This window comes from Lathyrus oleraceus, chromosome 2 (assembly GCF_024323335.1).
Source record: "Lathyrus oleraceus cultivar Zhongwan6 chromosome 2, CAAS_Psat_ZW6_1.0, whole genome shotgun sequence".
NCBI classification, from domain to species: Eukaryota; Viridiplantae; Streptophyta; class Magnoliopsida; order Fabales; family Fabaceae; genus Lathyrus; species Lathyrus oleraceus.
In genome coordinates this window covers 470,441,091-470,466,834 of record NC_066580.1, presented here as the reverse complement: position 1 = coordinate 470,466,834, position 25,744 = coordinate 470,441,091, and positions in this window count along the sequence as shown.

Genomic DNA, 25,744 nt, shown 5'->3' with positions numbered 1-25,744 from the left:
AGTGTTTGTGAACTGCTTAGAAAATGTTTTGGAAAGAGAGTTTAACTTTGTAATGATTCTTGTACGAATGTATACAAAGTGTTTATCTCGTTTAATTTTGAAAGCTGTTTAGAAAACTGTTTAGAAAAATATAACTTGGCAATGATTCTAGTACGAATGTATACCAAGTGGTGATTTTCTAGTAGATGTTTTGCAAAGGGTGATGTATGAAAAGTACGAAAAATGTTTTAGGTCGTGAGTCAGCAATTAAGAGTTATACCCATCCCAAGGTCTTTATGGGCATTTCCTATCCTTATGAGGGTAAAACTGTCCTTACTATTGAGAAGTAAGTAATCTTATCCGTTGGATGTAAAAGGGTCATCGTAGGGTCATCAATTGGTCACTGAAGGCAACATTTGTAAGGATACCTTAGCATTCGAAGGGACGATCATCATTTAACCGTAGGCTACATCGAAGGGTCATCGAGGGGCAAAATCATATATTCGCAGGCAACATCCGAGGGACTATGATTTATTTTATAGGGACATGATGATTTAACCGAAGGGTCTTTGCTAAGTGTATCCCCACATTCGCGGGACATGACCGTAATACCGTAATACCGTAGGGCAACAAAGAGAGGTCCAAGATCCCATATTCAAAGGCAATATTTTACAATCAATTAGGTAGTTGTAATTAGGTAGTTAGGTCCATATTAATTAAGTAATTAGGATGAATCTCCACATTAAAATCAATTAAATAATTACATTAAAATCAATTAAGTAATTAGGGTGAATCTCCACAAGGGTATCCCACAAATAAAGTGGAATACCTAACAATCTACCTTCTCCGGGAGTATGGGAATCCTTACAATATTCAGCAAACAGGTCAGAATACCAAATGGGGGTGCAATCGAGGATTACACCGCAAAAGAAACACAACAGTAGGAATGTCAGGCAAAAATAACGCATGATTAAAATAGAACAGGTCAGATAAGCATAGAACAGAACAACCAAGATATTAGCGACTGTCACGTTCGCCTCTGCCTCGCCTGGCGAAGGCTTAGCGAACACTCGCTACATGCTCGCTTAGCGATGTGCTAGCGAGCGGCTGCGGGTTTTGAATTTCAGAACAGTACGATCTCAGCATGCTGCACGCCCTATGGCATTCAATTACAGAAATAGCATGGTCCAATATTCAGGATATTCAGGCATACTTAAACTCACATGCAAACTCTAATTACATATCCAGAAATTCAATCATTATGCATTATGTATTCAGAGATTAAATATTGGAAGCATAAAACAGTAGTGATGCGCAAACCTGTTCGCGATTGAATTGCAACGTTGAATTGGCAGATCACCTTTGGGATCGGATTGAGTTGGGCGGAGATAACCTTTGTGCCGATGAATTGCCTTCAGGGTTTCCTTTAGGGTTGCTCTGAATTCTCTCGGTTAGCCTCCAAGGTTTGATTGCTAGGGTTCCGGTTCGTCCTCCTCTCCGTTTTTCGTCCTCCCTTTTTCTGACTGAAGTGGTGGTATTTATAATGCCCTTTTTATGACCTAATGGGCTCAGAATGAAGCCCAGAATTTTCTGGTATTCGCAAGCTTCGCTAGGCGAGTGGCATAGCGAAGGATTCGCTAGGCGAAGGAGTTGCTCGCCTAGCGAGCATGCCATTTTGGGTCATTTTCTGGATTCGGCCATCTGTGAGCTGGGTCTTTGTTCCTTTAAGAAAAATAAGTTGGAGTGCCTTGAAAAAGTGTTGTAAAATTAACGGGCAAATTTTGGGGTATGACAATGTCCATAGCAAATTACTGGTGAAATTAAGCCTTAATATATCGAGAATAATCTGGTTCATACAGGGTATCCCTAATCCTAGGTGATATCTACTACAAAATAACCTTATGAAAGCATTATCAATGGCGGTCCAGCCTAATTGATAATCATACAACAATCTCAATTATTCTGAAAGAGAAAGCATTAAACACATCAAAAGATTACAGTAATTCTAAAAAATAATATTATCATTGCAAATGTAAACTCAAAGTCATTATAGATTTAAATCAGGGACCCCCTAGCATTTAGGGGTTTAGCTACTCATATTGTTCAAAATAAATTCAAGATAAAAATTAGACATTACAAGTGATTGGGTAACTTGGATCTTCAATTGCTTTCGCTCATAAAAATCTTCCGCTCTCCGAATTCCTTGATCTCTCCAATTTTCAACCGTGTAATGATTCTCCGGGCTCTCCAAAAAACATCCTTCATTCCTCGTAAAAACTCTCCTAAATAGTGAAAATCCATTGGCACTGGTTGGAAATCCCCCAAACACCCTTTCAGCTCAATACTTGATAAAAAAGCAAAATAGCAAAAAGAATCAGCGCTTGAGCCAACACAGCCCGTGTCAACTGACACGGGTGACCGTGTTACACCATTGCTTTTCCAATTCCTCTTTTTCAAGCTTAGGCAACCTGACACGGCCTGTGTCAGTTGACACAGGTGGCCGTGTTGCACCACTGATTTTCCATTTTCTTGAATTCTTGTAAGGTTATCATCCTGCCACGACCCATGTCAAGTGACACGAGTGGTCGTGGCAGTCTCCTGTAGCTTGCCATCTACTTCGACCTGAATCGCAGAAAATGCACATACCCAAAGCGTAAAATGCGACAAAAAATAGAAATGACACTAAATAATGATGAAACAGTAAAATAAGCGATCGGTGAAAGAAATAGACTCAACAAAACATTAATTAAAAAAAGCAATACAAATTACCTGGATTCTCTCTGAATAAATGACAAAATACATAGCATATGTGGTGACTGATCATAACCCCAAACTTATCTCATTGCTTGTCCTCAAGCAATTTATGTCACCCCCCAAAATAGTTGAAGAATCAACTTTTACCAAAATAATGCTGAGATCTTTCACAACTTACTCATTCTTCTTCTTTCAGGGTCCCTAGCTTTTCGCAATTATTTGTTCCGCCACACTTCCACATAGGAGTACCACTTCACTTGTCAGCTTGTTTCACACACTCGCCTAGATTCTCAGGGCTATGGTGTTTGCACTCATGATTTAATAGTATGAAATACCGACTCGTAAGCTTGAATGAATTCTCCTTTCATCTCACCTGCACAATATACACACTTTCGAGGTCTTTCAGGTTATAGCGGGGTTTGGGTTAATGTGGGATATGAAAGGGGTAAAAATGGTTTTTGGGTTCAGAGTCAATGTCATTATTCTTTTCACTGTGTTTGTTCTAACATATCATTTACATTTCTTTTTCTTTTTCAGTTCCGTCACTCAGTTCTTTTTGTTTTTGGTTTTATCCCCAACTGAGTGTTTCTCATTCGGTGAGTGTTTTTCTTCGTTCCATCAAATTTCGCTTTTCTTTTCGATGGTCGTTTTTCTTATTTTTTCCGCACTCACCTTACTTTCAGTTTCTTATGGGGCTACCCCAAACTTAGAATTGAACACAATGATAACACTGAATCGCACCACGTATTTGACTCGGATTACACATGTTTATTAGGTATTTATTATCATTTTTGCTTGTGTTATGCTTTCTTTTGTGTTGTTTTCAGATATTTATCTCTTTCATGACCTTTGTAGAAGAAACGAAGCAAAAAGACCAAAAAATTAGGGTTTTCGGCAAATATTGTACTCGTGGCGTTCTACATAGCGGCCGCTATAAGAGAAGCCATGACACATCAGCCCTCAACCAGGAGGAAACTGCCACGATCCCATGAACTTCCCCATTTACTCACATGGCGGGTGCCATGGAGGGGTGGCGGGCGCCACCTTTGAATCCCACATTCCCACTTGTAGCGGGGTATTCGTTACCATTAGAGATATTGACTAAATCCAAGGTAAATCATACAAGTCGAGTCGCCACCGCACTTCTATTTATCCAAAGGAATGGTTAGAAAGCGAACAAAAACCTAATAGTTTTAACAAAAAACTAGTAAAAGAAACAGAGATCTGGGTAAGGGGGTTGGTTATGCAATGGGAAGGTGTTAGGCACCCAAAACATCCTAGGTACTCCTAGGGAGCCCTTTTCACACTTGTTGTAAAGGTTGTTGTTTTGTGAAATTTTTGTTTGTGCAAACATGATTGAAGAGATGAGGAGAGAATATACAAGTTTATTTACATTTTGTGTTTGGATGGATAAACCCATTGCCTACGTACCATCTTATAAAAGATTAGGATCAAAACCTCGTAGTTCGGGGTAAAAATTTCAAAATGAGTCGGTGAATTGATTGGTCCAAAAGCCTTAAGGTCTTTTGTTATCAAAGGGAGAAAACTCAACCAAACCACAAATCCACCATGTGAGGATAGCTTCAACATACTAGTGAGGGGTTAACCCTATAATAAGCATGGAAGACTCATTGTCCATCACTAAGGATATAGGTGAGTATTACATCTACCACCAAGATAACTCAAACCTAATAGCTAAAGGTTATGAGAAGTTTGATTAAGAAGGTGGCCATTGGAACCACAAAAAAGGAATTTGAATGGGTTATATTTACCAATTAGAAGTATATACAAAATGTTCAAAGTTGACTTAAAAGGTTCAATTCAAAATAAGTATTGTGAAAAGAAAGTTTGAAAATCAAAAGCATAAGGCTTAGGTTTCTAATGTTTGAAAACAATGATAAAATGTTTGCACAAAAGGTTTTGGCTTGGGTTAGAGTGGAGAGAAGAAGAAGAAATGCTAAGTCCTAAGTAAAACAACAAGAAGGGATAAGGAAATGAACCACATTAGGAGTCCCTTTCTTGAGATCATATTGAGGATCCAAGTAGCTCCCGTCCTTTGGAACAAAGCAACCACAAAGCAAATATTTCAGGCAATCAATCACGAGATCATTGTAACACCCTTCTAAAATACCCCAAAATTAAATTAAAACATCAAAACATAAATCAGAGTAAATATGCAACTAAGGGTGTCACACAAACACTTCACACCATGTTCCAAAATATCCTGTCATGCTCATTTATTTAATCAAAATAAAACATTTGCATAATACGCAGCGGATAGAAATTAACAACAACATTCAAACTATGTAATACATTACATGTAAAGTTGTTCAACAACCAAATAAAAACGTAGTAAAACATCCCATCCCGATGTTACATCTACCAGAGCATGACCCACTAAGGAACTACACTAGACTCCAAGCACTAGCTTCTACTCAATCACTGCTCGTTACCTGAAAAATAGTTGTAAGGGTGAGTTCCTCAATCGATATAATGAGCATTATAAAATATCATGTCATGTTAAGCAATTTAACACATTAATCACCCTAATCACATCACACATTCGGTAACGGCACATCAATTCAAATATCATACTCAATACCAATACAATTCATGCTCATACTCAATATCAACACAAACACACGTATAATATTGGAATACATCCATTCATATTATACGCCATACACATATTATGCAATGAGACTCCATGCATGCGGTACCGACTATTTGTGAACATATAGTTCACCTCACCGTCCAAATCCAGGCACGGCTACCAAGCCCACTAGTCCCACTCATTTGAGACCTAGTGACTCACTCACTAATTCCTCACCATGGGAATTAGCTACCACCCCAAGGGCCATGCTATGCACGCTAATTCACCTAGCATGCAAACATCAACAACAGTCCAAAATGACTAACTCACTAATTCCTCACCATGGAATTAGCTACCACCATAAAGGCCACAATATGCATGCTAATCACCTAGCAATGCTAAATCATCAACCACAATTCAAGAATAGACATATGCTCACACTCTAAGCCATAAAACAGTCTATTCACAAATGCACACATAACTGATACATTCACAAGATCATGCATACCATCACACATCATCAATATTTTATCACATAAGCATATCAGATCATGCCAAGGAACAACCACAGTATTAGCACACTCTACTAATACCTATACTACTCAAAACAACGGGAAATGATCCCTAATATATCGTACATCAGCTAAATCACATTACTCAGCTGAACAACCAAAAACTGCACAACAACAGCACAGAAAAATCACAATTCTGCCCATACGCGAACTGCCTAGTCCCATACGCGTATGGCCCATTTCTCAGCCAAATCCCATACGCGTAACACCATCTCATACGCGTATGCTACGCGTATCACTTCCCCATACGCGTACCAACAGAGACCAAACTACGTTCAAAACATCATCTTCCTCATCCATACGCGTATTGCCTAGTGCCATACGCGTACCAGACCATCTCATACGCGTATTGCCTAGTGCCATACGCGTATGACCAGAAACCAGACTTCCAGATCTGCTATGGCTTTCTCTGCTACGAGATCTATCCAATTCAACCTTCCACAGTCCAATTTTACACATTATTCGTTCATATCCTCTAACACAAATCATACCCTATTCGATTTCACAAAATCTAACATTATTACATCTAATTCCTACGAATTTCCTTCATTTATAATCCAAATTTCGTTCATCCAATATTTCACCATTTTCATCATACATCATTCCAATCAGAGGTAAATCAATGGTTTATCACTACCCAGTACATATTATCCCATAATACCCATTAAACGATGATAAACCCCCCTTACCTGAGTTAATCCGGCGAATCTTGCAGCTTCAAGCTCTTCCTCTCTTCAACCCTTGTTCTATGGTTCTCTTTGCCCTTTTCCACTTTTCTGTCTCCTTTTTCCTTTTCACGTGAAAATAACCCTTTACCAAATAGGACCTTTTCTAATTCCAATTTTTATTCCAATAAAATAATAACCCAATAATAATAATTCCAATAATAATATTCCAATTATTTAATTAAATTAATAAATATATTATTAACTTAAATTAAATAATTATCTTATTTTATCGGGGTGTTACAACTCTCCCCCACTAAAAGAGTTTTCGTCCTCGAAAACATACCTCAAGCGAATAACTCTGGATAGGACTCTTTCATCTGACTCTCAAGTTCCCAAGTCACATTGCCACCTGCTGGTCCTCCCCAAGCTACCTTCACCAAAGCAATCTCTTTACCCCGCAACTGCTTCAACTCTCGATCCTCAATCCTCATAGGTGATGTTTCAACAGTCAGGTTATCTCTCACCTGGACATCATCTACTTGGACCACATGCGACGGATCATGAATGTACCTCCTCAACTGAGACACATGAAAAACCTCATGCAAATTCGCAAGTGACGGCGGTAAAGCGATACGATAGGCTACCTCTCCTATCCTCTCCAAAATCTGATAAGGACCAATAAATCGAGGTGTCAACTTCTTCGACTTCAAAGCTCGACCAACCCCAGTTATCGGAGTAATGCGAAGAAACACATGATCTCCCTCTTGAAACTCAAGTGACTTCCTCCTCTTGTCGTGATAACTCTTCTGACGACTCTGAGCAATCCTCATCTTCTCCTGAATCATCTTAATCTTTTCCGTAGTCTGTTGAACAATCTCCGATCCAACCACAACACTCTCACCGGACTCATACCAACATAAAGGTGTCCGACATCTCCTACCATACAAAGCTTCAAACGGTGCCATACCAATGCTCGAATGAAAACTATTGTTGTAGGTAAACTCAATCAAAGGTAAATAACAATCCCAAGCACCTCCTTTTTCCAAAACACACGCCCTCAAAAGATCCTCTAGTGACTGAATCGTCCTCTCAGTCTGACCATCAGTCTGCGGATGATATGCAGAACTCAATCTCAGCTTAGTTCCCAAAGCCCTCTGCAAACCTTCCCAGAACTTAGATGTAAATCTAGGATCTCTGTCCGAAACAATACTCGACGGAATACCATGCAAACTTACAATCTTCTCAATATACAGCTCAGCTAATCTCTCTAACGGATAATCCATTCTGATCGGAATGAAATGAGCCGATTTTGTCAATCTGTCAACAATCACCCAAATAGCTTCAAAATTCTTAATTGTCCTCGGTAAACCAGAAACAAAATCCATACTGATACTATCCCACTTCCACTCTGGAATAGCCAACGGTTGCATTAGCCCAGACGGCTTCTGATGCTCAATCTTCGACTTCTGACAAGTCAAACAAGAATAGACAAAACTTGCAATTTCTCTTTTCATTCCCGGCCACCAAAATAACTTTTTCAAATCATGATACATCTTCGTAGCTCCAGGATGAATACTCAAGCCACTACGATGTCCTTCCTCAAGAATACTCTTCTTCAGTTCGGTAACATCCGGAATACACACCCGATTACCAAATTTCAAAACACCATTCTCATCAACTCTGAATTCACCACCTTGACCTTGATTCACTAGAGTCAACTTATCAACCAAAAGCACATCGGATTTCTGACCCTCTCTGATCTCATCCAGAATACCACTCGTTAACTTCAACATTCCCAATTTAACACTATTGTGAGTACTCTCACACACCAAACTCAAGTCTCTAAACTGCTCAATTAGATCCAATTCCTTAACCATTAACATAGACATATGCAATGATTTCCGACTCAATGCATCAGCCACTACGTTTGCTTTACCCGGATGGTAATTCAAACCAAAGTCATAATCCTTCGGAAACTCTAACCATCTCCTCTGTCTCATATTCAGCTCTTTCTGATCAAATAAATACTTTAAACTTTTATGGTCACTGAAAACCTCAAATCTTGACCCGTACAAGTAATGCCTCCATAACTTCAGAACAAATACCATGGCTGCCAACTCTAAATCGTGTGTCGGATAGTTCCTCTCATGAACCCTCAGCTGTCTCGAAGCATAAGCTATAACCTGCTTATTCTGCATCAATACACCACCCAAACCCAACAATGAAGCATCACAGTAAACCTCAAATGATTCCGACGAACTCGGTAATATCAGAATAGGAGCAGTAGTCAACCTTCTCTTTAACTCTTGGAAACCTTCCTCACATTTTGAGTCCCAAACAAACGCTTGCCCCTTTCTAGTTAACATCGTCAACGGTAACGCCAACTTAGAAAATCCCTCAATAAATTTCCTATAATAACCTGCAAGTCCAAGAAAACTCCTTATCTCCGAAACTGACTTCGGAGCTTCCCACTTAGATACCGCTTCTATCTTAGAAGGATCAACAGCAACACCACCTCTGGAAATCACATGACCAAGAAAACTAACCTCTTCTAACCAAAATTCACACTTAGACAGTTTAGCAAATAACTTCTTTTCTCGTAGAATTCCTAACACCACTCTCAAATGCTCAGCATGCTCTTCTTCGGATTTCGAATACAACAAAATATCGTCAATAAACACCACAACAAACTGATCTAGGTACGGATGGAAAATCCTATTCATATACTCCATAAACACTCCAGGCGCATTAGTCACACCAAAAGGCATTACAGAATACTCATAATGTCCATACCTCGTTCTGAAAGCAGTCTTCTGAATATCCTCAGTTTTCACACGTATCTGATGATATCCCGACCTCAAATCTATTTTGCTGAACACACTCGCACCAACCAACTGATCCATCAAATCATCAATTCTCGGCAAAGGATACCGATTCTTGATCGTCACTTTATTCAGTTGCCTGTAGTCCACACACAACCTCATAGTACCTTCTTTCTTCTTAACTAACAACACTGGTGCACCCCACGGTGACACACTCGGACGAATAAATTTCTTATCCAACAGATCTTCCAACTGGCTCTTCAATTCCGTTAACTCAACAGCAGACATACGGTATGGAGCCATCGATATCGGCCTAGTACCAGGTACCAAATCAATCGAGAACTCAACTTCACGTTCTGGCGGTAATTCATTCACTTCTTCAGGAAACACATCAGGAAAATCACACACCACGGCTAGATCGCAAATCGCCAGTTTATCTTTAGCCTCCAAAGTCGCTAGCAGCATAAACAACTCTGCCCCATCTGCTACTGCCTCATTCACCTGCCTTGCAAATAGAAACAAACTCTTTCCTTCCTCACTCTCAGGAAAGATCACAGTCTTGTCAAAACAATTGATATAGACTCGGTTAAACACCAACCAGTTCATACCCAGGATAACATCAATATGCACTAGTGGAAGACACACGAGGTCTATCCAAAAGTCTCTACCAAAAATACTCAAAGGACAATTTAAACAAACTGAAGTAGTAGTCACTGAACCCTTCGCAGGAGTATCAATCACCATACTTCCATGCATCTCAGATATCTCTAACTTAAGTTTCACAGCACAATCCAAAGATATAAAGGAATGAGTCGCACCTGTGTCAATAATAGCTACAAGAGGAAAGCCATTAATATAACACGTACCTTGGATCAAACGATCATCTGCAGAAGTCTCAGAACCCGATAAAGCAAAGACCTTGCCTCCCGACTGGTTCTCTCTCTTCGGCTTAGGACACTGTGGACTGATATGACCCACTTCTCCACAGTTGAAACAAGTCACAGTCTTCAACCGGCACTCTGCAGCCAAGTGACCACCTTTGCCACACTTAAAACACTTCCTCTCAGCACTGGTACACTCATGGATACGATGTCCAGCCTGACCACATCTGTAACACTTAGCAGGTGCACTGGAGTCTCCCCCACTAGGCCTCTTCATCCCACTCTGTCGCTGGAAACCTTTGCCAACTGCATACGGTTTCCCACGATCATTCTGATTCTTGCCTTTCCTATCAACCCTCTGCTGATAGCTCTCTGCTCTAGCCTTGGTATCCTGTTCAAAAATCCTGCAACAGTCAACCAAATCAGAAAACACTCTAATCCGCTGATATCCAATAGCCTGCTTGATCTCGGGACGTAACCCGTTCTCAAACTTCACACACTTTGAAAATTCCCCGGTAGCCTCGTTATAGGGAGTGTAATACTTCGACAACTCTGTGAACTTAGCAGCATACTCAGTAACAGACCGATTACCCTGCTTCAATTCTAAGAACTCTACCTCTTTCTTTCCTCTGACATCCTCTGGAAAGTACTTCCTCAGGAATCTCTCTCGGAACACAACCCAAGTGATCTCAGCATTCCCAGCAGATTCCAACTCAGTGCGGTTAGCAACCCACCAATCATCTGCTTCCTCTGACAGCATATGCGTACCGAACCTGACCTTCTGGTTATCGGCACACTCAGTCACTCAGAAGATCCTCTCGATCTCCTTCAACCACTTATGAGCACCATCTGGATCGTATGCTCCCTTGAACATTGGAGGATTGTTCTTCTGGAACTCACTCAGCTGACGAGCAGCTCCCATTCCCACAACATTCGGATTTCCTCCAAGTACTCCAGCTAGCATACCCAGAGCCTCAGCAATCGCAGCATCATCTCTACCTCTTCCAGCCATCTCTATTCTGAAAACCCAACAAGCTAAAACAGTAAGTACTGATAGGGTTACACAACACCTATCCCGTACAGGGGAACAGAATAATTACGACTCGACTCGACCAACCAGGCTCTGATACCACTAATGTAACACCCTTCTAAAATACCCCAAAATTAAATTAAAACATCAAAACATAAATCAGAGTAAATATGCAACTAAGGGTGTCACACAAACACTTCACACCATGTTCCAAAATATCCTGTCATGCTCATTTATTTAATCAAAATAAAACATTTGCATAATACGCAGCGGATAGAAATTAACAACAACATTCAAACTATGTAATACATTACATGTAAAGTTGTTCAACAACCAAATGAAAACGTAGTAAAACATCCCATCCCGATGTTACATCTACCAGAGCATGACCCACTAAGGAACTACACTAGACTCCAAGCACTAGCTTCTACTCAATCACTGCTCGTTACCTGAAAAATAGTTGTAAGGGTGAGTTCCTCAATCGATATAATGAGCATTATAAAATATCATGTCATGTTAAGCAATTTAACACATTAATCACCCTAATCACATCACACATTCGGTAACGGCACATCAATTCAAATATCATACTCAATACCAATACAATTCATGCTCATACTCAATATCAACACAAACACACGTATAATATTGGAATACATCCATTCATATTATACGCCATACACATATTATGCAATGAGACTCCATGCATGCGGTACCGACTATTTGTGAACATATAGTTCACCTCACCGTCCAAATCCAGGCACGGCTACCAAGCCCACTAGTCCCACTCATTTGAGACCTAGTGACTCACTCACTAATTCCTCACCATGGGAATTAGCTACCACCCCAAGGGCCATGCTATGCACGCTAATTCACCTAGCATGCAAACATCAACAACAGTCCAAAATGACTAACTCACTAATTCCTCACCATGGAATTAGCTACCACCATAAAGGCCACAATATGCATGCTAATCACCTAGCAATGCTAAATCATCAACCACAATTCAAGAATAGACATATGCTCACACTCTAAGCCATAAAACAGTCTATTCACAAATGCACACATAACTGATACATTCACAAGATCATGCATACCATCATACATCATTCCAATCAGAGGTAAATCAATGGTTTATCACTACCCAGTACATATTATCCCATAATACCCATTAAACGATGATAAACCCCCCTTACCTGAGTTAATCCGGCGAATCTTGCAGCTTCAAGCTCTTCCTCTCTTCAACCCTTGTTCTATGGTTCTCTTTGCCCTTTTCCACTTTTCTGTCTCCTTTTTCCTTTTCACGTGAAAATAACCCTTTACCAAATGGAACCTTTTCTAATTCCAATTTTTATTCCAATAAAATAATAACCCAATAATAATAATTCCAATAATAATATTCCAATTATTTAATTAAATTAATAAATATATTATTAACTTAAATTAAATAATTATCTTATTTTATCGGGGTGTTACAATCATGCCCCTAAGCATTCTTCAATGGCTTTGGCATCTCTTTCTTTATATGAACATGACAATGGTCCTCCAATTAAGCTCAAATGGGGACTCCTAGCACAAAAGCACACACATCAAAAGTTCCATGAAGTAAAACAAGAATGGACAAGAGTGAGTTTAGAGATTTGGTCCTTCCAATCCATCTTCATCATTAAGATCCTTTTACTCCAATTTTGCATAAGGAAAGTCCTAGAATCTAAGTCCAATTCTCCATTTCTTTGCATAGGGAAAGTCCTAGAAACTAAGTCCATTTCTTTGCATTTGGTTCACAACAATCAAAACAAAACACAAGCACAATAATATATACACATTATGTGCTCAAGTGAGCAAAAGGCAAATGGCATTAACATAAACATGTGCTCAAGTGAGCAAAGAGAAAAACAAATGAATAATATGTACAAGAATAGTAAATTGCAATAAAAGTAAAGTGCATAAAGTAAATGTTAATTGTCAATAGTTAGTGTTAGTAGTTAGTGTGCCATAAGGCAAATTTAGCGCTATGTTAAGCAATCGTAATTGGACTTATGTAGAAGTCACAACTATCTGAGGCCGGTCAATAATAATGTAGGCAACAAACACAAGTTAGGAGTCTTGATTAGTGAACCAAGTCCCAACAACGTGTCATGTCAAAAAGGAGAAGAGAAATGATCTTGTATTGGTTTAAGCCTTTTGCATGATTTAGAAGACAACCTATCCTTAATGCAAAGCCATTCACTTGATCAATTGATCAAGATGAATTAGATTTGAATCAAGGAAGGTTAAGTTCTCATAATCAATGCTAATTTATCAACCTTCAACTCATTGATCAAAAAGAAAAAAGAAGAAGAAGAGAAGAAGAAAGAGATGAATAATGGAGAATGGAAATGACAAATAAAATGCATTAAATGGAATAAAATGTACCAATCCTCATATATTGACATTGAAAGTCAAGGTCAAACAATCAAAAACAGAAGTGAGATGAAGATTGGAAGTCAAGAAAAGAATAAAATATTTTTGGCATTTTTTAATATAAAAATTAAACTTGAATTAAAATATTAAAGAAAGGTCAAACTTCAAAATCACTTCAAATCAACCTTGAAAGGTCCAAGTGATTTATCCTAAGTTCAACAAGGTCAAACAAAGTTATACAAAAAATTTCAGCATTTTTAAAAGTCAGAAACTATTTTTAATCAATTAAAAATGAATAAAAATGACCTAATTGAACTAAAATCTCAAATAAATCTCAAATCAATTCAAAAATTGATGAGAATATTTTTCATAGATCCATCATCATTCAAATAGGTTAGGAAAATATTTTTGTATTTTTTGAATATCAAAAACTATTTAAAATGAATTAAAAATAACCAGAAAAGAGAAAATTCACAAAAAATATCAAATGATGAAATAAAAAAATATTAAAATTAGAAATAGAAACTAGAAATTATTTGGGAAATAATACAATTGGTCCCATATTTTTTGGATAAAAAATGAAAGAGATATTAATTTTTGAAAACAATTGGAATTAAAGAAAATAAAATGAAAATAAAACAGAAAATAGAAATTGGAAAAAATCGTGGACCGTCTGATCTAAGCTCATTAATTGAGCTGGCAAATCATGAGGCCAGGAAGCGCGCGCGTATGGTGGATCCAAGTCAATGCGTGCACATGTGAAACAATTAAAAGTCATAACAAGCAAGGGACGAGATTCAATCTGGAGAATGGATCAAACGGCCAGGATTTCAACTGGCAATGATGAAGCCACCGGAGCCACCGTCTTCTCCGGTGAGCTTCCCAGATTTCGGCCAAGTTGTAGAAAGAAAAATGTAACCAAAACGTGCGATCTATACATCAATAGAAAGCTGGGATGATGTACATCATCCCTATACCATGCATTTTCCTTCTAGATCTCTATAATGTGAGAAATCAGAGCTGCAAAAATCTGGTGTTCATCATGAACTCAATGAATTGCAAAAATCAAAAGCATAAACATGATGCCTCTATTGAGAGGACTTCAGCCAACACAAAATCACAGCCAATAGATCAAAGGATTAGGAGAATCGAAGAAAATACCAGTTGGAGTTCAAGTTTGAGTTCTGGTGATTTGAGCTTGAAACCTTGCTTGCTTTGTCAAAACAGAAGTTCAATGGAACAAGGTGAAGAGGTCTAGGAACTTTTAGATCTAAGAAAGCAGTCGAGGAAACTGAATTCTAGATCTGAAATTTTTAGAGAAAAGAGAGAGTTCCTTTGGTGTGAGGGTGGGGATTCAATTAAGCAGAGGTTCAGGCGCGTTCAGGTTGAAGAATTGAGAGGGCAAGGCATTGTATTTATAGATGGAGGGAGCTGCAAGCATCATCAAACTCGTGTGCATGGGAGAAGAGGGCCTCCATGCATGGGCCTGTACAGGCGCATGGAGGGCCCAATTCTGATTGGAATTGCAAGATATACATCACCAAATATGAATTGGACGTGCAGATTGGATGTTAATGGATCATGCATGGCAATTGGAATGATTTTCATAAAATGCACTATTTCATTGAAGCCTTCGAAAATACCATGTCCAAAATCAAAATGCAAGCTTATGAGTAATGGTTGGAAAGCTTATTGCATAAGGAACAAATGTCATGTTGATCAAAACTTCATTTGGGCCTTGGAAATTAGTGAAATTTGAGCTTAAAGTGTGATGTGCAAAACATGTCAAGGCAAGGTTTCTAAAAACGGCCAACTTTCAAGCCCTTCTGTTTTGATGATGAAAGCTCCAAATGAAACAACCTCCAACATCAAAGTTGTATATATTTTCAAGACAATCAAAATGGACTTAAATTTTGAATCATTTGGATTTTTGATGAAAGAGTTATGGGCACTTGAAGTTGGACTTTTTGACTTTTAATGCCTTTAGTCAAAAAGGACGTATAATGTCTTGCATTATCACATGTATTTTATTTGAGATTTTGAAATTTTATTCAACATAACATTTTAAGTAGACATACTAAGCTTTCCAATGCATTTAATCCCACCTCAAAATCATAAAAAATGAATGAGTTATGTTCTTGGGAAGTTGACCCAAAATTAGGGTTTCAGTCAAAATGACCTATAATGTATTGGAATGGCAGATAGTTTTCCAAGCTTCAAATAAAATTTTGATGAACATGAAAGTTGTTCATATTGTCCTTAAGAACATTTTTTCTTTTGGAACCATCTCCATTTAACCAACACATAAAAAGTTAGGTCTCAGTGCATTTCAAAATAGTCAGATGAATTGACTGATCAACTTTTCAAGTCCACACCTCATATCTTGATGAATTGATGATTGAGGACACTAAAATAAGTTCAAATATGCATGAACTGAAGAGTTAAAAAACTTCCCTTGATTGTATTTGACCATTGGCTGAGGTTGCTTCCTGAGCAAGACATTATGGTGCACAGATGAATTAGGGCTTCTCTGGGGAACAAACCTCAAATCCTTTGACTTGATTTGATCAAAAATGATGAATTGAGATACTAGGGAGGCATATTTGATGGATGAGAGCCTTGGGAACCATTACCATGCTTGCTTTCATATCCTCTTGACCAATGTCTTTGTACCAATGATCTCCTAGAAGCTTTTGACCTTGTGGTTGCTCAAGCTACAAACAAAAGATGTTAGTGACATATTTTTGTGCTTTTGGTTAGTAAACAACATGAGAAAAGCAATGATATACAGTTCAAGCATGCTTGGTGATCTCAAACCACTCACAAGGAGTCCCTCCCAAAGGCAAGGGGAACCAAGATGCTTAAAGATCCTTGAGGCTATGCAAATGTAATGTTATGATGCCATGAGGGATCTTAGGGACAAAATTGGGGTCTTACAGATGCCCCTATTTAAGGTCATTCTAGCCGGAGAAGGGAAGGTTAAAATCTTCGTCTCGACGAGGTAGAATGGGCTTAAATAATAACAAAGAGACGAATTTTGGTCCCTAAGAGACCTCATGATGCAAATGTATGTATACAAAAGGGTAACACTCTGTGGGGATATGTATCCACAAAGGTAAAGATCAGGAGGAAGGTGAAATTCCATATGAGGGGGATACTCATAAGGGAAACAGAGACTTTGGCAACTCTAATGGGGATAAGAATTGCGTGAGCAGGGCACAATCCAAAGCTTGGGGAGCAGAATTCCAAAGGGAAAAGACAAATGGAAAGACTCGAGCTGACTCGAAGATGCATGTATTGGGGAATGTGCCAATACAGCGGAGCTATCCACAAAGGATACTTCGGATATGAATCCGGACAAAAGCAATCAACTAAGGGACTTTGCTGGGATTGTCTAAAAAGACTCTCCTGGGGAAGCAACGAGATGAGGTATTACCGGTTACTGGATAATAAGCTCAACGAGATATGTGATCTGAACACCGGTATAAGGATGAGAGATACAACATGCTCAGGAAGAAATGAATATCTAAGACCGGTATAAAGGTGAGAGATATCAAAACTTTAAAACATATGAGGAAGACCTAAAAGGTATATTTCAACTCAGGGAAATCTGACTCCACAGGGGACAAAAGTCACAAAAGGGAGCAGAAAAGGAAGGAACACCAGGGATACCGGTTACTGGGCATATAATAGGTGACCAACCAAGGCGTGAAATGGGGAATATTCCCAAGACACTCATCATCCAAAAGAGGGCTAAAAGCAAACTCGATTATAGGATGGATATTCAATTCCGCAAAGGGGATACGAATCTTACTCAACTGGGGAAGAACAAAAGGCTTCGACCGAAGAGTGCATGAGATATACTATCTATTACCGTCAGAACGTAGATAAATATACTCGCATGGAAGATTATCCACAACCGGCTACTGGGTTAATAAAGGATATATCGACCGAAAAGAAAAGACATCGGGATACCGAAACTAGGTATATAATGATGACCAATTCAGGAGAGAAACAATCGTTACCAACAACTGGGTAAACGAGAGATGACCCGCTGGGGATAAATCGCATAATTAGGGAAATTATCCAAGCAAAAGAGGGAATATCAACACCGAATATAGGATGAAGACAACCACCACAGAGGGGATTACACCTACCGGATATCGGGTAGGAAACCACAGAAAAGTAACCATCATCGATTATGATGAACACAAGGTTAACTCTGCAAAGGGAAAGAGAGTAGGGTTTACGTCTACCGGTATAAGGGTAGAAAACCACAGGTTCCGCCGGGATAAGATGAATGATTACTAATTACTGAGCAATTATTCATTTATACCACGGGGAAGCAAAAGGAAACAGTCACAGGAGCCAATTTAGGGTCAAACCAAAGAGGCAATACTGAATCAAGACTCTTCCTAATGAGGGTATAACTCAATAGGGAAGCCCATCCCAATATATGTGTTGGGAGGAAACAGAAATAACCATCACCCACGAGGATATAGCTCGGTGAGGAATATGGAAGAAAGGATAAACGCTTTCTGCCTATGGGGCTGACTCTATATGGAGAGATCAAATGCATACATCTGCTAGGGGATATGCGTATCGCCAAATAGCAGGAGATAACAAACAACGATATATGTCAAAGAATGCAACATGAATATATAAATGTTAAGATTATGCATGTATATGCGTGATTTGTGTTTGATGAATGCTGGCAAACAGACATATCTAACACAAACGGATCCAGGAAGTAAGCACACAAACATCCGGTACCACATCTCAAGAGAGAAAGCCAAAATCACCCGGGAGTGACCAATCTGACGGGGATCAGAGACAACAATATCTCTGCAGGGGATGAATCATCAGTCTCAGCTGGGGAAAGGAGTTTAATGCACAAATAAAATCTGCCACATAAGCAACTCTATCGGGGAATCTATCCGAGGGATAAAGGGATTCTGGGGGCCCACCACCAAAAATCGAATCTTCCAGAAAGGACACATCTGCTGAGGAGGAAAGATCACTGCTCTGCTGAAGGGAATAGAGGTAAATAACCTTAACAAGCACTCCACTTGGTGGGCTAAACCACAATAATATTCTGGAGGAAGAGGATACAGTCATGCTAAGAATATGAACAAAATGTCTTACCCTGTTGGAGACCATACTACCCTTGGGAGAGCACTGAGGATCTCTTAAGTATCCTTTTGTCTCTGTGAATGTTCACTTTGTTTTAAAACAATTTATGAAGAAATTTGTTTGTTTAAAACAATGATATTTTCTCAATTAAAGCATGCAAAACATTTGTTGAATAGAAACAAATAAGAGTGCAAATAATTGGATAAAGGCTCAAATTTATTTGATGGAATGGTAGTCTGCAAATGGCAAGACTCCATAGATCTTTACAAGTTTGAAATTGGTGATATATATTGGAAAAGGGCTACATTGAACATAATGACCATTTCTCCACCAATTCCGAATCCGATGTATCTGAAACTTCAGTTGATGACGAATGAACGAGAATCTCTGACGGATGATAATTGTAGAACAAAGTCTTGTCAAGATGCAGTTACTTTCCCAATCCCTAATTTCTGCCTAGATTGCCCCAGGATGAGGTACTCAATCTAGCGGGATACAAATATTCATTTTTTCAGGTCTCTAACTTTTGCCTGGACCGCCCTTTCGGGTTTTCAATCCACCGAGACGCTCATTTTTGCCTAAGCCTCCCTTTCGGGTTTTCAACTTAGCGAGCTATTCTGTTTTTATTTTTAGGCGAAGTATTTCTTGACTGCATCTGAATTCATAGGACGAGTGAAATCCTCCCCATCCATAGTTGTAAGTATCAAAGCGCCGCCTGAAAAGGCTCTCTTAACAACATATGGACCTTCATAGTTTGGAGTCAACTTTCCCCTAGAATCGGGCGCGAAAGACAAGACTTTCTTGAGCACAAGGTCACCTTCTCGGAACACACAAGGCTTGACCTTCTTATCAAAAGCTTTCTTCATTCTCTGCTGATATAACTGACCATGGCACATGGCAGTAAATCTCTTCTCTTCAATCAAATTCAGCTGGTCATAACGACTCTGAACCCATTCAGCATCAATCAACTTGGCCTCCATGAAGACTCTCATTGATGGGATCTCCACCTCTACTGGGAGTACAGCCTCCATGCCATAAACAAGAGAGAAAGGGGTTGCCCCTGTTGAAGTGCGGACAGAAGTACGATATCCATGCAAAGCAAATGGCAGCATCTCATGCCAATCCTTGTACATAACAACCATCTTCTGGATAATCTTATTGATATTTTTGTTAGCAGCTTCAACAACCCCATTCATCTTGGGTCTATAGGGAGAAGAATTATGATGCGCAATCTTGAACTCACTACACAGCTCTTTCATCATTTTGTTGTTCAAGTTAGATCCATTATCGGTAATGATCTTATCTGGCACACCATAGCGGCATATAAGCTGATTCTTGATAAACTTCACTACCACCTGCCTGATTACATTTGCATATGATGCCGCTTCAACCCACTTGGTGAAGTAATCAATTGCTACGAGAATAAATCTGTGTCCATTGGACGCTTTCGGCTCTATCTTGCCAATCATGTCAATTCCCCACATGGAGAAAGGCCATGGTGATGAAATCACATTCAGAAGTGTCGGAGGAATATGAATCTTATCCGCGTAAATCTGACACTTGTGGCATTTCTTCACATACCTGCAGCAGTCAGACTCCATTGTCAGCCAATAGTAGCCTGCTCTCAACATCTTTCTAGCCATGGCATGTCCATTGGAATGAGTACCAAATGAACCCTCGTGGACCTCAGTCATCAACAGGTCTACTTCGTGTCTATCCACGCATCTAAGCAGCACCATGTCAAAATTTCTCTTGTAAAGCACATCACCATTGAGGTAGAAACTGCCAGATAATCTCCTCAGAGTCTTTCTATCTTTCACAGATGCCCCAGGCGGGTAAACCTGGTTTTGAAGAAAGCACTTGATGTCTTAATACCATGGCTTATCATCTTTTACTTCTTCGACCGCAAATACATGAGCTGGTCTGTCCAAGCGCATTACAGTGATATTGGGAACTTCATTCCACAATTTGACCACAATCATGGAGGCAAGTGTAGCAAGAGCATCTGCCATCCGATTCTCATCTCGAGGAATATGATGGAAGTTAACCTCAATAAAGAACGTTGAAATCCTCCTCGCATAATCCCTATATGGAATAAGCCCAGGCTGATTCGTCTCCCATTGACCCTTAATCTGATTAACAACGAGGGCCGAATCACCGTAAACATCAAGGTGCTTGATCCTTAGATCAATGCATTCCTCCAATCCCATAATGCAGGCCTCATACTCAGCCGTATTATTCGTGCATTTGAAAGTTAGCCTTGCTGTAAAAGGAATATGTGTACCCTGAGGAGTAATGATTACTGTCCCAATACCATTTCCATATTGATTTACAGCGCCATCAAATACCATACTCCATCGGAAACCAGGCTCTGGCCCTTCATCGAGTGTAGGCTCATCACAATCTTTTATTTTCAAATACAGAATCTCCTCATCTGGGAAATCATACTGAACTGACTGATAATCCTCAATCGGCTGATGTGCCAAGTGGTCAGCTAATATACTACCTTTAATAGCCTTCTGAGCTCGATACTCAATATCATACTCAGATAACAACATCTGCCAACGGGCAATCCTCCCCGTTAAAGCAGGCTTCTCAAATATATACTTGATTGGATCCATTCTGGATATCAACCAAGTCGTATGATTTATCATATACTGGCGTAAGCGCTTAGAAGCCCAAGCCAAAGCACAACATGTCTTCTCAAGCATTGAGTATCGAGACTCACAATCAGTAAACTTCTTGCTTAAGTAGTAAATAGCATATTCTTTCTTTCCTGATTCATCTTACTGACCAAGGACACAACCCATTGAGTCTTCAAGAACAGTCAGATACATGATCAAAGGTCTTCCGTCTATAGGCGGAGATAGAATCGGAGGTTCAGACAGATACTCTTTAATACTGTCAAAGGCTTTCTGGCAATCCTCGGTCCAATCATGAGACTGATCTTTCCGGAGGAGCTTGAATATCGGCGCACATGTGGCAGTTATGTGGGATATGAATCTGGAAATGTAATTCAAGCGACCAAGGAAACCTCAGACTTGCTTTTCAGTTTTGGGCGCAGGCATCTCTTGTATTGCTTTGACTTTTGCAGGATCAACCTCAATACCTCTTTCACTGACGATAAAGCCCAATAACTTGCCAAAACGGACTCCAAATGTACACTTGTTGGGATTCAGACGAAGCTTATACTTTCTCAAACGCTGAAAAAGCTTCAACAAGTGCTCTACATGTTCAACTTCCGTTCTTGACTTAGCAATCATATCATCAACATATACCTCAATCTCCTTATGCATCATATCATGAAACAAGGTAGTCCTAGCTCGTTGATACGTGGCTCCGGCGTTCTTCAAACCGAAGGGCATCACTCGATAACAGAATGTTCCCCAAGGTGTGATGAATGTTGTCTTCTCCATATCCTCGGGTGCCATTTTAATCTGATTATATCCGAAAAATCCGTCCATAAATGAGAAGACATTGAATTTAGTTGTATTGTCTACCAACATATCAATATGTGGTAGAGGAAAATCATCTTTCGGACTAACTTTATTCAAGTCACTATAGTCCACAGACATCCAGACTTTTCCATCTTTCTTAGGCACGGGCACAATATTGGCCACCCATTGAGGATATGTAGAAGTCACCAGAAACCCCGCATTAATTTGCTTCTGAACTTCCTCTTTGATCTTTACTGCCATATCAGGATGAGTTCTTCTGAGTTTCTGCTTCACAGGCATGCACTCAGGTTTTAAAGGTAAGAAATGCTGCACAATATCAGTATCTAGACCTGGCATGTCTTCATACGACCAAGCAAAGACGTCGACATATTCTAGTAGCAATTCAATCAACCTCTTCTTAACAGATTCTTCCAGGAGTGCCCTAATCTTCACTTCTCGCACACAATCCTCAGACCCCAAGTTGACTGTTTCCAGATTCTCAAGGTGCGACTGAATGCTTTTCTCTTCATGCTCAAGTAGACGGGTAATCTCGTCAGGAATCTCTTCAACATCATCTTCTTCCACCTCAAATACAGGGAACTCAAAATTGGGAGATGGTGTTGGATCATTATGTTCAATGGTTCTAGAAATCAACCTGCATAATGATTTTGGATATGAAAAGCTTTAGAATTCAAACAAGGCAAATCATTACGCAGATGAAAAGATTGATTTTATTTTGTTTTTAGCGTTTTATGTGATCACCAATTTCATGCAAAAAGCAAAAAGGGAAAATAATTTGGAAAAACAAACATTTATCATGAATTTATTGAATGAAAATATCATTGTATTTATGTTGCCAACAATTTCATCACTCTTCCTTTTGGCATGGGAGAAGGGTTTTTAAACAAAGTGATCATTACGTTGACTTGTGGATAACTGTAGGAACATCCACAACGACCCAATTGTTGCAGATTCCTCCAGGGATGATGAAATTGTCCGAATCCTCTGCATCCTCTTCCAAGACAGCAGCAGCTTCTTCATCCAGACCAGTGTGGATGAAACCGCCACTCTTGAATAATCCTTTCTCGTTGAAGACCCCAGAAGAAAAACCAATGCCAGCCCGAGACTTATTGTCTTCTAGCTCAATCATTTTTCCTAGACCAACAATTACACCACACTCAATGGCCAACTTCGCATCTCTATAGGAAGTAAATGAAGGAGTTCTCTTCTCAACAGGCTCAGCTATAGATAAAGCTTGGAAAGGAGTTCCAACTTCATCCTCATCATCTATGTATGAGAAGGAAGATAAATGGCTAACTAGGAGAGCCTTTTCTCCCCATACCACTACCAATTTCTTATTTTTCACAAATTTCAGTTTCTGGTGTAGGGTGGATGTCACGGCGCCAGCCTCGTGAATCCATGGTCTGCCTAAGAGACAGTTGTACGATGGGTGGATGTCCATAACCTGGAAGGTGATCGCTTGGTCCAATTTTGATTGGGAGATCAACTTCCCCAATCACAGTTTTACGCGACCCATCAAAAGCTTTCACAACTACTCCACTCTGCCTCATGGGAGGCCCTTGATATGACAGTTTTGAAAGAGTGGACTTCGGCAATACATTTAGTGATGACCCAGTGTCCACCAGCACGTTGGACATGGCGTCGTCTTTGCAATTCATGGAGATGTGTAATGCCAAGTTGTGGTCCCTTCCCTCCTCAGGGAGATCAGAGTCACAGAAACTCAAATTGTTACAAGCAGTAATGTTTGCAACAATGCTATCGAACTGCTCTATTGTGACATCATGATATACATATGCCACATCCAAAACTTTCTACAGAGCCTCTCTATGTGGTTCTGAATTCAGAAGTAGTGATAACACGGATATCTTGGATGGCGTTTGTAGAAGCTGGTCTACAACATTGTACTCACTCTTCTTGATGAGCCTCAACATCTCATCACAGTCTTCTTTTCCATTGCCACTAGGGCCAACAAAAGTAGGAGTTTTTAGTACAGAGGAGGGTTTAACAGCAAGTGCCGGATTCGGGGAATTCACTGCATTCCCAATCGGGCGTTCAACAAAATCAGCATTAGCTTGAGGCTTCGGTGGTGCTGAAAATACACGACCGCTGCGGGTCAAACCACTAACATCTGCGATATTCACAACAGAGGAGGAAGGCAAAGGCACTTCTTTCCCATCTTCTACAGCAACAACGTTGTAACGAAAGGGAATCGCCTTTTCGGAAGAGTACGATACTGGACCGGCAGGTTTAATGATCAGAGAAGGAGAAACCTTTTGCTTGCTACCATCGTACTTGATGATAATAGGTTCGGGCATCCGGAATACTGGGGAAATCACGTTGACCTCAGGCTCATCTTCGTCAACATTCCTATTCTGAAGAATCTCAATAACTCCTTCATCCAACATTTCCTGAAGATCTTTGCGCACCTGGCGACAACCCAATCGGTTAACAGGGCATATTCGGCATCTATCATGGTCGTGGTCATAGTGACTATAATCACACAACAAACGGTGCAACTCGACCATAGACTGTCGGATATGACTGACATATTTAACCTTATATTTTCCAGGGCAGCCCTGGACCATGTTAATAGATTTCCCATGCTCGGGCAATGGGTTCTTCTTCACGTTAGGACCTACGTCCTCAAAACACAAAATGCCACACCTCACAAGGTCTTGAACCTTGGTCTTCAAAGGATAGCAATTCTCCACGTCGTGGCCGGGAGCACCAGAATGGTAGATACAATGTAATTCGGGCTTATACCACCACTGGGGGTTAGCAGGTATAGTCGGTGGGTCTCTCGGAGTAATCAACTTCCTCTCTATCAAAGAGGAATATAGTTTTGCGTACGTCATTGGAATAGGATCAAAGGTGACCCTTTTCCTCTCGTAACTCGTGCTAGTTGGATTACTGTTTCGAGGTTAGTAGGCCTGCTGTTGCGGTCGATGCTGTTGTTGCTGATATTGTTGAGGTGATTGCTGATGGTTATCGTGTTGTTGATACTGTTGATTGTCTCTGAAAACAGGTGCTATATGAGCCACCTGGTGCTGGTTACTGGCGGGATGCACAATCTTCCTCCTCACAGAGGGTCTTCTAGGTTTTACATGGGAGGTCACAACATATGCCTCTCCATCTTTCTTCTTTGCAAACGCCCCATAACGTTTGGTAGAAGAGCCTTCTTCCTTGGTCAGACGCCCTTCTCTGACTCCTTCTTCTAAACGCATCCCCATATTCACCATCTCGGTGAAGTCAGAAGGAGCGCTAGCAATCATCCGCTCATAATAGAATGAACTCAAGGTCTTCAAAAAGATCTTGGTCATTTCTTTCTCTTCTAGCGGAGGCACGATCTGTGCTGCCACTTCTCGCCACCTCTGGGCGTACTCTTTGAATGTTTCCTTGTCCTTTTGGGACATGGCCCTTAGCTGATCCCTATCGGGAGCCATATCCACGT